The sequence below is a fragment of the Equus przewalskii genome, chromosome 3, assembly GCF_037783145.1.
Source record: "Equus przewalskii isolate Varuska chromosome 3, EquPr2, whole genome shotgun sequence".
Lineage (NCBI taxonomy): Eukaryota > Metazoa > Chordata > Mammalia > Perissodactyla > Equidae > Equus > Equus przewalskii.
In genome coordinates this window covers 111,223,565-111,237,237 of record NC_091833.1, presented here as the reverse complement: position 1 = coordinate 111,237,237, position 13,673 = coordinate 111,223,565, and the positions used below count along the sequence as shown (strand labels likewise).

Sequence of the window (13,673 nt, the reverse complement as noted above, 5' to 3'; positions counted from 1 at the left end):
CACATTCAGAAATTATCTGCTGACACATTTTTCTCTTTTACTAAAATCTGAGCTGCTCCAGGTTAGGGCCTGGCCTCATTTATCTCGGTATCAATGATGCCCAGCCTGGAGCCTAAAATCAAGCCAACACTCAATAAGCACATGATGAATGGATCTGAACCAATCATTAACGTGGGGACATCATATAAATGAATTGTGTTGTGCCTCTGTAAATAACTATTTCTATGTTCTCACAACTCATTTCTATTTGCTGAAACAACTTTTCAAGAAGAACTAGCACTCCTCTCCTAAGAGAAATCTGTTAAAACAGTAGCAGACATTTAATTAGGCCTAAGGCTGAATGGAGAGATAGAAATTCCACCTGAGGGATGGTCACTGGGGAAATCACGATCTGTGCCCCCTGGGAGGAAGGAAGAGAGGAAGAGGCATTTATATCCCCATGAAGACTGCTAAATACAATCCAGGATATGCCATTACTGTAAATTGGTGGAGTATAGCATACTGATTATTATGTACTTCCACCAACAGGATGAGATAATTAACACTGGACTACTCCAGTGTTCTCCAAGCATATTCTACAGGAGCTTAATGCTAAAAGATCTTTCTGGGGAGGAAAAATGTTCCTCTGGACAAATAAGTTTAAGTAATGAAGAAATGATATCCTCTTTTTCCGATTCACAAATCACATTTGCATGTTAAAGTCATGGAGGAGTTTTGCAGTAAAGAAACCTGTTTATGTTTGTTTAAGCATTTTTTAAAAATTTATTAGACTAGAGCATTACTGTTTTTCATACCAACTATGATCCCCCTGTGGAACTAACATTTAATGGAAACACTGTGGGAAATGCCAGTCTCGCTCTAGAGTGCCTCATCTTGATACACATAGCATGTTTAGAGCAGATACTCTTGAGATACGTGTGTAGCCCACAGCCCATTTTCTTCGAACAGACCCAACCAAATGGGTGGGTGCAGCCGCCATGCCAGTCTTCACAGCTGTGCTCGCCCCTCTGACAATACTTGGCCAGAAAGATGGAAAGAGATTCTTCTTTCAAATTGAGTCTCAGAAGTTAAACTAACCTCAGATGGTACATTGAGTCAGGGCCATGGTGATCATTCCCCTCCTTATGTATTCAGAAGCAGAGAAATCTGATCCTCAGAGAGAAAGGATAAAAGAATTCATCAGACCCCCAGAAAGAAGCAGGGACCAGAGAGCTTGAGGCCTCAAGGAGATGGAGGAAGGGGCTTCATTCCCCCAGCATTCTAGCCTCCATGAAGAACTTCCCACCCTAATACGTTATAAAATACCCCTAGCGGATCCCCCTTTTGGTATGAATTTGTATGAGCTGGTTTTTATTTCCTTTAACCAAAGAGCCTTAATTAATACATGAGATCAGAAATAGAGACATTTAAGTTCAACAGATGTTTATTGAGCACCTAACAAGTGCCAAGCCCTGTGTCAGGCATTATGGGGGTTGAGAAAGTATAATACCGGCCTGGCCTAGAAAGGTTCACTGATGGGAGATCCAGTCCCAGGTGCAGATTCACAGGTGGACTGTGACAATTTCTAGATAAAGGTAAGAAAAGGAAAGTTTCCCTGATAGAGGCAATTCTTAGGATGAATCTTGAAGCTTGAGTTTTCCAGGTACAGAAGTACCATTAGGGTTTTCCAGACAAGAGGTACTGTATGTGCCCGGGGCTCCATGTGTGAAGTGATGATGAGTGTGTGGAGGAAAAAATAAATGGTTGTGGTTGTAACTCGTAGAACAAGGGGACTAATAATGGGAGATGAAGCCAGAGAGGTCATAACAGGTGTAGTGGAGGGAGAGACGTTCTGTAGTACAACTGGGATTTTAGGATGTCACCACATCAAAGAAGAAGCGGTTTTCAAGCAAGAAAGTAACATGATCAGATTAGCATGTTAGAAAGATATTTTTGGTAATTGTGTGTAAGATGAATTTGATGTGGGTAAGATAGAGGGCAGAGAGACCAGTTAAGACGTGACGCTGGACAGTGGGACTGGAAAGAAAGCATGGAAATTAATCATAGAATGATAATTTAAAATTAATTAATAACAAAATGTTAATGAAGAAAAAGTCCTTAGAGCATTACTTGATACTTAGACATTTCTCTCTACAAGTCCAAAATTCTTGTTTCCCTATGAACTGAATATTCCCCAACAATGCTACTCCTCGAGCCTCCAAATGTGGTCTGCAGTGCAGAGTTAATGTGAGTCTAAATGTTAAGGGTATTGAGATATTCAGTCTTTGTGTTAATCGGTTGAGCCCACTGGCAATGGAGCACAGAAGTGGGAATCAGGAGATGGGATGTGGGTCTGGTTCCTGCAGGCCACAGATTCCTCTCGGACCCATAGCCGCTCTAGGGCTGGCTTCCGCACCTGCAGAAAGAGAGTGCGTTGGATTAGACCAGCTGTTTCAAACATTTTGTTCCATGGTGGACCTTCCTACCAAAGGAAAATGTTCTTTGAAGTCCTATATCTGAAACCAGGGGACAGCGAGGACTGCTACAGCTGAGGGAGAGGGTAGAAAGCCCCAAACTCTCTCTTTTGGCCCCCACAATGGGTTCTGAAATGCCTGCACAGAATCTTAGAGGTTCTGGGAAACAGCTTCAAAATTAGAGCATCTCAGAAGTCCTTTTCAGCCTTTTCTATGACTCTTTTATGTTTCATCGTTGGCTTTCTCATGCCTACCTGAGCTGGCCTCTGGCCTCTAGAATCCGTACTTTGCCTCTCAGATCTTCCAACATGGGAGGGGGCATTCACTCGTTGATTACACCTGCATTTCCCTAGTAGGTTGGGAGAGGTCTTGAATATATCACAACGGGATTCCTATAAGTAAGTCTATTAAAGGAAGTCCAGTATCCCAGCGTAGAAAGGATATCTCACCGGAAAAATCTGGACTAAACCCTAATCTGACAGCTACCACTGGTTTGACCTTGGGGCAAATTTAGAACTTCTCAACCTCAGTCAGTCTTTCTGTACAGGGGACTCAAGAATGCCAGCTGGAGCTTCTCCAAGTCTCTTACAAAAGTTCAAACAGCATGAGGTTTGTGAAAGAGATTTTAATTTACAAATATCAACAATTATTATTAACAAAACTGTCCATGTTCACACATTCTATGATAGAATTAGAACACCAAAATGAAAATTTTATTAACAAAACAAGCAAACGTCCACACTATGTATTAAATTAGCATCATAGCAAAATGATCAATGCCCAGCCATATGGTGAGGCGACTCTAACCTGGCATAATTGTATGAAAATTGCTGCAGATCCAGCTCGGGGTTGATAAAACTGGTCCAATAACTGTTTTCTCATTTTGTTAGGAGTGCTTTCCTATTCTCAGGGTAACTCGCCGCCACATTTTCTCTGTTGCACTTGATAAGGGCAAATTGGCACTGTGGGATGGAAGAGAGCTTTGCTCAGTCTCACAGTTCAGCCTCCAATTGACTGGAAGAGTTGTACAAATTGTTTTCCTTTCGTTCAGAGACACTTATCAAGGCCCAACAAGGAAGGTAATTCAGGCCGCTTGCCAGACAGACAAATCTCTTAAAAGAGACAGCAACCAAGCCCCCCAGCATAATGAAATTGTGAGACTTTGCCAGCCCTGGAAAAAAAAAGAACTTTCTGAAGCAGCTTGCTTAATAAGGGGTACCCAACAGGGTAATTCAGTGAAGTATTTCACAGAGGTATTCCATTGTGGCTTTGTAACCTCCCAGTGCTGGTGGGCAGACCAGCTACTGCACAAGATTCTCCTTGATTTGTGGCTGCTTTTCCTCCCTCATATACTCAGTGCCTCTCAGGTAATCTGCATTAGAATTATGATTTTGTGAATTGTTTCCGAATTTCCAAACCTCTGGATTGGAAATAACCTTAAAAAGAAACAAATAAATAAATTCTAAAGCTAACGAGCAATCAGATAAGACAAATTGCATCGGTAGACAGGCTAAGTCTTACCACGTCAACCCATGGGTGTCAGAGGCTCTCTGCCTCTCGAGTAAGCGGGACTCCATTCACATCGCTACACTTCGACTTCTAGGCCTCACATGCTTTCTTCCCATCTTAGCCTCCTGGACTCATAAGCAGTTAGAACCAGAAGGAACTTTACGTCCAGTTAGCCTGATTCTCATGTTTTATAGCAGAGAGAACTGAGGCACAGAGAGCATAAGAAATTTCTGAAGGTCCAGTAGGTAGGAAATAGAAGATGTGCATGACAACAACAACAGCAGCCAACAGTGACACTGACTTTGGGTCTATTGTTTTCTCATGCTCTATCTCGCATTATCTCATTTTCCATATAAAATGATATATTAGAAATTGTGCTACAGAAATGCCAGTAGAACAGGAATAAACTCCATTCTCTCCAGGTGACTTGAGATGCAACTTAATTTCCCTGCCTTAATTTCCGCTGTCTCGTATTAGGAATAAAGAATGCATGAATGACAGTATTTATAGAAACACCTACTGTGAACCAGGTATAGAAGTCTTGATATTAGACCAAAGAGGTAAGTATCATTGGCTCCAAGTGAAGAACAGGGATGTTAGATAATTTGCCCAAGGTTCTTCAACCAAAAGAGGGTACATCAGCAATGAGAAACTAAGTCTATCTGAAGCCAGAGTCTGCTGAGTAATCACAGAGAAGGCCTGGCCAACATAGGTCAATTGGAGACTAGGCTTACATATTTGGGGGAAGATTTTCTCCAGGTGCGTTGTTTTTAGAGGAAGCCAAATGAAACCAAGCAATGGTAACATATTATTCTAAGGAAAGCCTTTGTTCAATGACTCTCAGAGTCAAAATAGGTCTTGAGAGACCATATCTTTGGTTGTCAACCTCTGCTTGGATCTCTCCAAAAATGAAAAGTCACTATAGATGAAGCTCAGCAGGTGATGTCAGTGTTCCACCTCTATTCCCTTGGATCCCTTTTACCATTTTTGTGCCCACCAGCTTCTGGTGAGCTTCTGCTCCCAAGAGCAGCAATTGGAGGGCTGTCCTCAGGCTACTCTCTGCCTACAGGTCCAAAAGCATAAAGAGCCAGAAGTGTCTGGGAATGTATGTCATCCCCAGGACTTAATGAATGAAGGCTACCTTGTGGGATTGAACCAAAGTCACCTTCCAAGGGTTGATATCCCATACTTGATATCGTATTCTTCCTTGGTCTCCCTTCCTTCCTCATCCTATTTCCCACTTCTCTGATTCACTTTCATTTACATCATCATATCAGGGGCTGCTTCGGAGAAACCAACTTAAGACATAAGAGCAGCTCATCCAGACTTTGACACCCTGATTGCTCTTTCCTACATTCAGTGAATTGTTTCTTTTTACCTTCAATAAAATTTAGACTCCCTACAACTCCCATCCAACAGATCTGTTCTGTTGTCCAAAGTGACAAAGCACACAGCTAATCCCATTCCACTTGACTGGCTTTCACATGGTTGATGGTGCCTACAGGTGCCTTTTAGTCTTCTCTTCTCCAAATTGCAAAGGACTTAAATGAGAATCATTGTACTGGCTCAGCACTTGCCTCGTGAGAAGCTAAAAATAGAGAGTTGTCATTGCCACTTCTTTATCTGTGATCTGGGAAAAAGCAGGAGAAAAGGAAAAACAAAGTCCTGCCACCTGAACAGAGGACTTAGAACCCATGTGTGTCCCCTTTCTGAGTCAGAGAAACAGCACTGCCTACTAGTAATTAAGTGCAATTTATTGAACGCTTTCCATATTCTGGAGAGTCATTGTACATGTATTATATCACTACATTTTCCCAAAAGCCCTTTTTGGACTTACTGTTATTATTATTCCTGGTTTACAGATGAGGAAATAGAAGTACGGAGAGATTATGCTACTTACCCTATGTTCAGTAGGAAGTGACCGAGCTGGGATCCAAACTCAGGCAGTTCGACGCCAGAGCCCACAGTCTGAATCACCAGAAATCACTGTGAATGTTCTGTGAAAAGAGAAACTCACAAATACACGTTGTTGTAATGCACTGAATTATCACAAGTATTTATTAAACAGAGATTGAGAGTATACGCTAGAGATACAACCCAAATTCCACACAAGATCTTTGTTTAGATTGCAAAAATGGCCACGTTTTCAGCTTTTCCCCTCAGGAGATAAAGTGTTTGGGACAATGAGACATTAACAAACAGACCCAAGCAGTGACTTCAGAGTGTTTGGTATTGCAACTTGTTCTCTCTTACTACTCGTTAGAATCCTGAAACCTCCAGGTAAAGAAGACTTTGCCACCTTACTGGAAGATGGAAGACCCCACGGAAGGGAGTTAAGCCATCTCAGCTGAGTTCTCTTTAGATTGAGCAGCCTGTACCTTCTGAGTTAGGTCATTCTAGACCGAGGTTTCTCAACCTCGCTACTATTAACTTTTGTGACCAGAAGGTTCTTTGTTGTAGGGGCTTGGCCTACATATTGTAGGATGTTCAGCAGCATCTCCGGCCTTTATCCACTAAATGCCAATAAAATCCCCCAGTTGTGACAGCCAAAAATATATCCAGACATTGTCGAGTGTCCTCTGGAGGTGATTGCGATGGGTATAAGTTGTCTCCAGTTAAGAACTACTGTTCTACACCATCAAGTCCTAGCTGATGCATCCCAGAGCTGAAGGGTCACTCAGCTGACTCACATAACAGTAAGACAAAAATAAATGATTCTTTTAAGCCATTAGGTTTTGATATTTTTTGTCGCTTGTCAAAAGCTAACTAATACAATCTCTGTAACAGAGACAATATGTATTTGCCATACTCTTTCCTCTTTCTGGATTGCACAGAAAGACTACCTTTTCCGGTCTTCTTGGTATTTAGGTGAAGATCATGTAACTAAGTGCCAGCCAACTGGAATGTGCGCAGAAGTTATGTGTCAGTCTGTCTCAAGCAATTAAAAGTGGTGCATCTTCTCCACAGCCCGTTTCTCCTTTCTGCTTGCCTACAAGGAGAGAACTCCAACATTGGCAGAATTCTACGAGAGAAGCCTGAATTCCTGAGTCATCATTGGAGGGTATCTGCTCAGGAGAGCTGCCGAATCTGTGTTGAACTGGGACATGAATGAGGAAGGAACCTTTGCCATCCTAAACCTGTGAGATTTAGGGTTTACTTGTGCTCACAGCAAAGCCTAGCTTCAATCTTCATTCCTGACATACGTTGTTATATGCTGGAAATAAGCTAAACTTTTTGATCTTTTCCTTTGGGATGAGGAATGGGAAAGTTTGAATTAGATTTGTCAGTAAATGAGAAGATTTCCTTCAACATTTTTGTCTAACATGTCAACTATCAGAGTGCAAATACCAGCTTTTGCATTCATTCATTCAATAATTGTTTAGTAAGTGGCTACTAACTGTCAGCAACCATACCAAAGACAGAGCTGTGTAGATGAGTAAGTCATGGTGTGTGCCTCTGAGGAGATCATAGCCCACTGGGGAAGGCAGCCACGTTAAAAAAAAAATTCACCAAACCAGGCGACCACTACCATGACGAACTTATAAACCATGTGCTGGGAGAATGTCAAAGAATTGGTGAATAATTGCTGGGAGAAATCAGAAAACGCTTCACAGGGGAAGTGATGTTACACATGGATCTGTAAAAATAAAGTGAGGATTTTCATAGGCCAAAAAGTAAAGAATACAAGGAAATAATAACACTAGAAGAGCATTCCAGGCAGTAGGAAGAACAGCTGCAAAATCAATGAGAATGCGGAGAGTCTCTTGACTTGGGAAGACTTAAGGAGAAGAAAGAGGCTAACCTAGAAGCCTAGCTTCTGCTCATTTATTGCTGCATTACAAACTAGCCCCAAACACAATGGCTTACAAAAACAACCATTTTGTTTTAGCTCATGATTTTGTGGGTGAGGAATTTGGGCTGGCTTGGTTGGATGATTCTTCAGTTCCATGTGGTGATAACAGGGGTCATACAGGTACTTGACTGGTGGATGGGCCAGTGTGGGTGACCCAAGATGACTTTATTCACATATCTAGTGCCTTGACAAGTGTGGCTGGGTTAAGCTAATACTATTGACCTGAGCGCCAACATCCAGCATCTTCAGTATGATGATGGATGGTCTCAGACTAGTCAGACTCTTTATATGGCTGCCTAGGGCTTCCAGGGAGAGGGTTCCAAACGGCAGAAAGAAGAAGATTCCAGTCTCTTAAGCCTGGGTCTGGACACTGACACAGACTCACTTTTGCCATGTTCTGTGGTCACAGTAATCGCAGAGCCTGTCCAGATTCAAGAGGAGTGGTCATAGACCCTGATTCTCAATAGGAGGTATATGAAAGAATTTTCAGACAAGAGCAGGAGTGGTAGTGTCTTATTCAAGGTGACAAAATTTCTTCCCCACAGAGGCCTACCAGCTAAAATATTGATGCCCAATAGTTTCTAGTTGACCATCTGGGATGAACTCTCACTGTGAAAAAGACCCTTGGGAGATGGATCCAGTGTCAAAAATGGCCCTGAAAGATCAACAAGATTTTAACAAGCCAATTTTGAAGGAAGGGCACCAAAATTAGACAGAAAATTAAGCATGTTCAGAAGATGGGGAATATTTAGTGGGGCCGGAAGTTTGAGACCCATGAGGAGAGGAGAGAGTTTGAAGCACTAGATGAGCTGTTTAATTTGAGGCTAAAGACATTATCCTGAAAGATATGGGAAGCAGTTGTGAGGTGAAGCTAAGAGTTTTGCTGTAAAACAGGGTCAAATCTGGCCTCTGCCTGTCTTAGTAAGTAAATTGTCATTAACACACAGCCGCACCCATTCCTTTATATCCCCTCTATGGCTGATTTTGCACTAAATGGCAGAGTTGAGTCATTGCAACGCAGATCCTATGGCCCACAAAACATAAGATATTTACTATATGGCCCTTTAGAGAGTATGTTTGCTGACCTCTGCTTTAAAGATTAATCTGATAGCAATGGTCTTCTAACCACTGACCTGTCCTAGGAGCAGAAGGGACTGGAAGATGAATTGTGGAGCTACTGCAACAATCTAGTTGACTGATGTCTTAAACATGGAGCATGGCGGTGGGATCAGAAAGGACAGGAAAAAGACAGGAGATGTCATGGAGGTGGAATTGACACAATAGTTAAATGAAGCTGTGTGTGATTGCTTGTGGGGATGTGTGTGTGTGTGTGCCCTTGTGGGGCAGGAAGGGTAGAGGATGCAGAGGAGGAAGTGGAAAAGAGACTGAGTTTCACTGCTGGGTGATGATACTGATGCTATTAGGAAGACCGTTGGGGAGAGGAGTGGGGCCCAGGAAGAGGAGGTGTTTATGGGGGAGGGTGGTGAATTTGTTTTTCCTTCCCCGTGACTGACATCATTATTTGGACATTAGCTAAGACAGGTGCTATAATCATTAGTTCCTTCTGAAACTCGAATCTACCCAAATAGAATAATTGTGAAGGAAGAAATTCAGCTTCATAATTTCCAAATGTTCCCTTCATTTCACCAGTTTAACAAATACCTGGTCAGCAGAGGGATTCTCTACTGCTCTCAGAACAGCCAGCGGTTCTGACTGGGTCATGCTGTATCCCGCCTCAAGATCTTTGCTCATCTTGCTTCCTTTGCCAAAAAGTTGCTGGAAACCTCTCCCAGCTTCCAACTTTCCTGGCTCACTTCTACTAATCCCTTAGGGTTGAGTTTAAATAGCACCTCCTCCAGGAGGCCTCCCTTGAATTCTTGGGCTGGATTAGGTACCACTGGATAGTGCCCTAGCAGCACAGCATCTTGTCCTCTGCTATGCTGTTCTGTAAGATTAATCTGTTACTACTCTATGCTACTTCCCAGGACTGCTTTCCGGGGATGCTTCCTTTGGATCAAAGCAGTTAGAGGACTGGGATTATGGAAATATATCTTTATACCCTCTACATATAACACAATGCTTATTAGCTGCTAATACAGATTCGATAATACAATAAATAATAAAAACCAGCTTTTACTGAGAATTTACAGCACCAGGCACTAGAGAAAGAGTTTTACACAAATTAACTCAATCTTCAAATCTACTTCCTGCAGTCGGTACCATTGTTATGCCTACTTTAAGGATAAGAGACCAAGTCTCAGAGAATTTGAGATTCTTAATCTTACTCAAGGTAACACAGCTGTTAAATGGCATATCCAGGCTTTAAATCCAAATCTGTATGATTCCAGACCTCACATGGTGAACCATTATAATAATCTGTCCTTGAATGGGATACATGAATACGTGAGGGGGTGGGGGAGAGGGAAGAAAAAGGAGAGAAAGAAGGAAGGAAGGGAGAAGGAATTAAGGAAAGAGGAAAGGCAAGAAGAGAGGAAGGAAGGAAGAAGGGAAACTATTGGTTACAATTACAAGAACAATTTCATAGTGTGTTATCATCAATAACGGTATTTCTATCAATAAGGAGAAACACCATTAACACTTACTTAGGACAGTATTGGAAATGCTTTATCTGTGTTAACTCATTTACTCCTTGCAACAAGAATTCTATGAAGTGCAGTCCATTATTAGTCATATTCCATCCAGAATTTGACCATTCCACCCCTCCTCCCCAGCTACCACATCTCCTTCACCCAAGCCACCGCCATCTCTTTCTTGAATTACGATTGCAACCTCCTCGCTCCTGTCACCCACTTCTGAGCTCACTGTCCTATCGTCCATGCTCCACCTAAGGGCCAGAGGGGAACTTTGAAAATAGAAGTCACATCCTTTCAGTCAACTTTTCAAACCCTCCAGGAGTTCCTCATGTTACTCAGAGTGAAAACCAGGTTTAAAGGACCGCAGGCCCTGAACAATCTTGCCCCCGTCTCTGAATCCATCTTCACCCCCTCTTCCCTTGCTCACTCAGCCTCAGTCACACTGTCTCCTCCCTCACTCTTTTCAAATGTGCCAGGTATGCTCCTCTGCATTTGCTCTTCCATCAGTGTGAAATGCTGTTCCCACAACTGTCTGCATGATTTACTTCCGTATCTCCTTCAGGTCTTTGCTCACCCTATCAGTGAGCCTTCAACAGATGCTGTCTATAAAATGGGACCACTCCTTTATTCCTACCCCTGAATTCCAATCCCTCTTCCCTGCTTTATTTCCCCCATAACCCTAACAGCTACATAATGTGCAATATAGCTCACTTATGAATTTGTTCATTTTCCCCATTTCTCCCAATCCCAGGCGGCAGAGTTCAGGGATGGTTCTCTGCTGTATTTTCAGCACCTGGCATATAGCAGGCACTCACTAAATGGTTGTAGGAGGCATGAACAAATGACTGCCCATTTTGTAGATGAGGACATGGAGAAACAGAATTTAATGGCTTGTCCAATGTCATATAGCAAGTGACCAGAGGACTAGGTATTCAAAGGCCACCAGCCATCTGGCCCCAGATCTGAGCACAAACCACCCTCCTTTACTGCCTTCCAAAGAAACGGCAGCTTGTGGATCATGGGTCTGTAAGCTGAACAGGCCTGGGATGGACCTCTGATCAATGCAGCTATGTGACCTTGGACAAGTTCAGTTTCTCTGTCTGTAAAGTGGTCATAATAATAGCAACTCTGCAGAGATTGCATGGCATTTAAGAAAACATATGCAAAACAATTTGCACAGTCTCTGACACACCATAGGTTTCAGTAAGTAAATGCGTAAAGCTTAGTATCATTATCAAGATTATTACTGTGACTAGGATGACAAGGTACCACCCCCCAGTGCCCTGGATTGAAGCCAGTGGGTCTCAGGAAGCCCGGGCTTCCTCGTTCTGCTGTATAGGCAGAGAGACTGGCTTCTGCAGAGATTGCAGACCTGGAATGCTAATCCTCATTTTCTGTCATGACCCTGGTTTAGAATGGCAGGCCAACAGGACTGCAGCGTATGGGGTGAGGTTGTTTTGACTCTGACTTCAGGGCCCTTGAGAGAGCCACATGACTTCCCTGGGATGAGTTTCTCATTCCGAATCATTTTTTCCAGGGGTGAGTGAGCAGCCTCATGACACCTCTCGCCATCTTTCCTTGAAGAGCTCATCTGCGGTGGTGACAAAGGCTGTCGAGTGTGGAAGGAATTTAAACTTGTTTATGGCGCAGCTGAGTGGGGGATTTGTGGTTAGCTAAATTTCTCAAAAAGTAAAATTTGGTGCCAAACCCTCTTATCCTCTCAAGTAATTTTCTATATTCCCTGAAGTCTTCTTAATGGAGTCGGGAGCTGTAGCATTGAAGAAAACTCCAGGGAAATAAGGCCAAAAAAAAAAAAAGGGAATAAGAAATGATGAAGTAAAGTAAACAAATGAGCACCTGCTTATTAAAAGAGGCTTCCTGGAGAATCACTGGACTATCCCAGGGCTCAGTGGAGAGGGGAGTTTAATTTACATGGACTAGACAAAGTTGGACCCCATCTCGTCTAAGACAAAATGCTCTCTGATCAAGGGACTCAACCCTGGGCCAATCATTGCTGTGGAGATGGTATTTGCCTTTATTAGAAGAGGTGCGTGGAAACAGAGCGTCCTGGGAGTTTATAAAACAAACAAATGAATAAAACAAGGTCTATGAATTTAGCAAAGGATTATTTTGGTTTTGCAAGGGTTGGGGCCGTTCACTCTTCCATTGCTTGGTTGAGGGTGGAGAGTTGAGTAAGGAGAAGGCTGGCACCTCTCCTGCCTTCCCCAGAAGCAGAAAATGTGACAGCTTCCTGAGGACTTGGCCCACACCTGGCCCTACTCTGCCTCCTGCCAACGCAGCTAGAAAAGCCTGACCCACTTACTGGTATCAAGGGTTCCTTCCCCACCCTGTCGGGGCCTGGAGAGAGCCTAGTGTCCTTCTGCCTGTGGTGCAGGAGTGCCCGAGCCTGGGAGGTCCATGTGGGCATCACACTACAGGCCCCTATTAAACATCTCCACTATGGCCACTCCACGTGGAGCAGGTTTCTAGTTCCCTGCATATTCCTTGTTTACTTTGAGCCGGGTGCTTGCTAAGCACTTTACACACGTTATCTCTTTTTTTCCTTCCTCTGCTCATTGGAGGGAGGGGCTGTTATCCTCACTAGGCATGGGATTGAACACAAGGGGCTCTAGCATTCTCTCAGGGTCATCGACTTCATAAGTAGTAGAGTTAAGACATTTACACATGGCACTCCAACTCCAGAGCCACACTTTTGACCCTTAGTCACTGTTCTCCTCCTGGGTCTGACACTCAATCTTTAAGCCCTGACTATGGAACCAGGTTCCAATGTTCTGTTTCTCTAGGACTGGACCTTACTCCACGGACCTCTGGTAAGGCTGTGTTGAGCTTCTCTGATCTAAACCATAGGCACATGTTGGAGCCTGCGTTAGTTTTCCAGGGCTGCTGTAACACAGTATCACAAACTGCGGGCATAAACAACAGAAGGTTATTGTCTCACAGTTCCAACTAATTACATTTGCATGTAATTCCACATAAGTTCAGATTCTGGGGAGACATGAATTTTGGAGGGATATTATTCAACCCACCACTGACCCTGTTATGGGCAAATTATATCTCCTCAAAATTCCTATGTTCAAGTCCTAGCCGCTCATACCTCAGATTGTGATATTTGCAGATGTACTTCTAGAGCAAGGGGGCCCCTAATACAGTATGACTGCTGTCCTTATTAAAGGGAGAAATTTGGACGTAGACAAGTATGGAGAGAAGACAGTGTGAAGATGCTACCTACAAGCCAAGGAGAGA

At 43.1% G+C, this 13,673-nt stretch overlaps 1 long non-coding RNA gene across 1 annotated transcript; it reads right to left on the bottom strand.

The window, feature by feature from the left end:
• Positions 1-1,405: 1,405 nt before the first annotated feature.
• LOC139082380 (uncharacterized) lies at positions 1,406-10,488 on the bottom strand. The gene is made up of 3 exons (XR_011538308.1): positions 10,419-10,488; positions 5,863-5,959; positions 1,406-2,395 (listed from the first exon to the last, which is right to left on the bottom strand). It is a non-coding gene; the product is annotated as an uncharacterized lncRNA (long non-coding RNA).
• Positions 10,489-13,673: the final 3,185 nt, after the last annotated feature.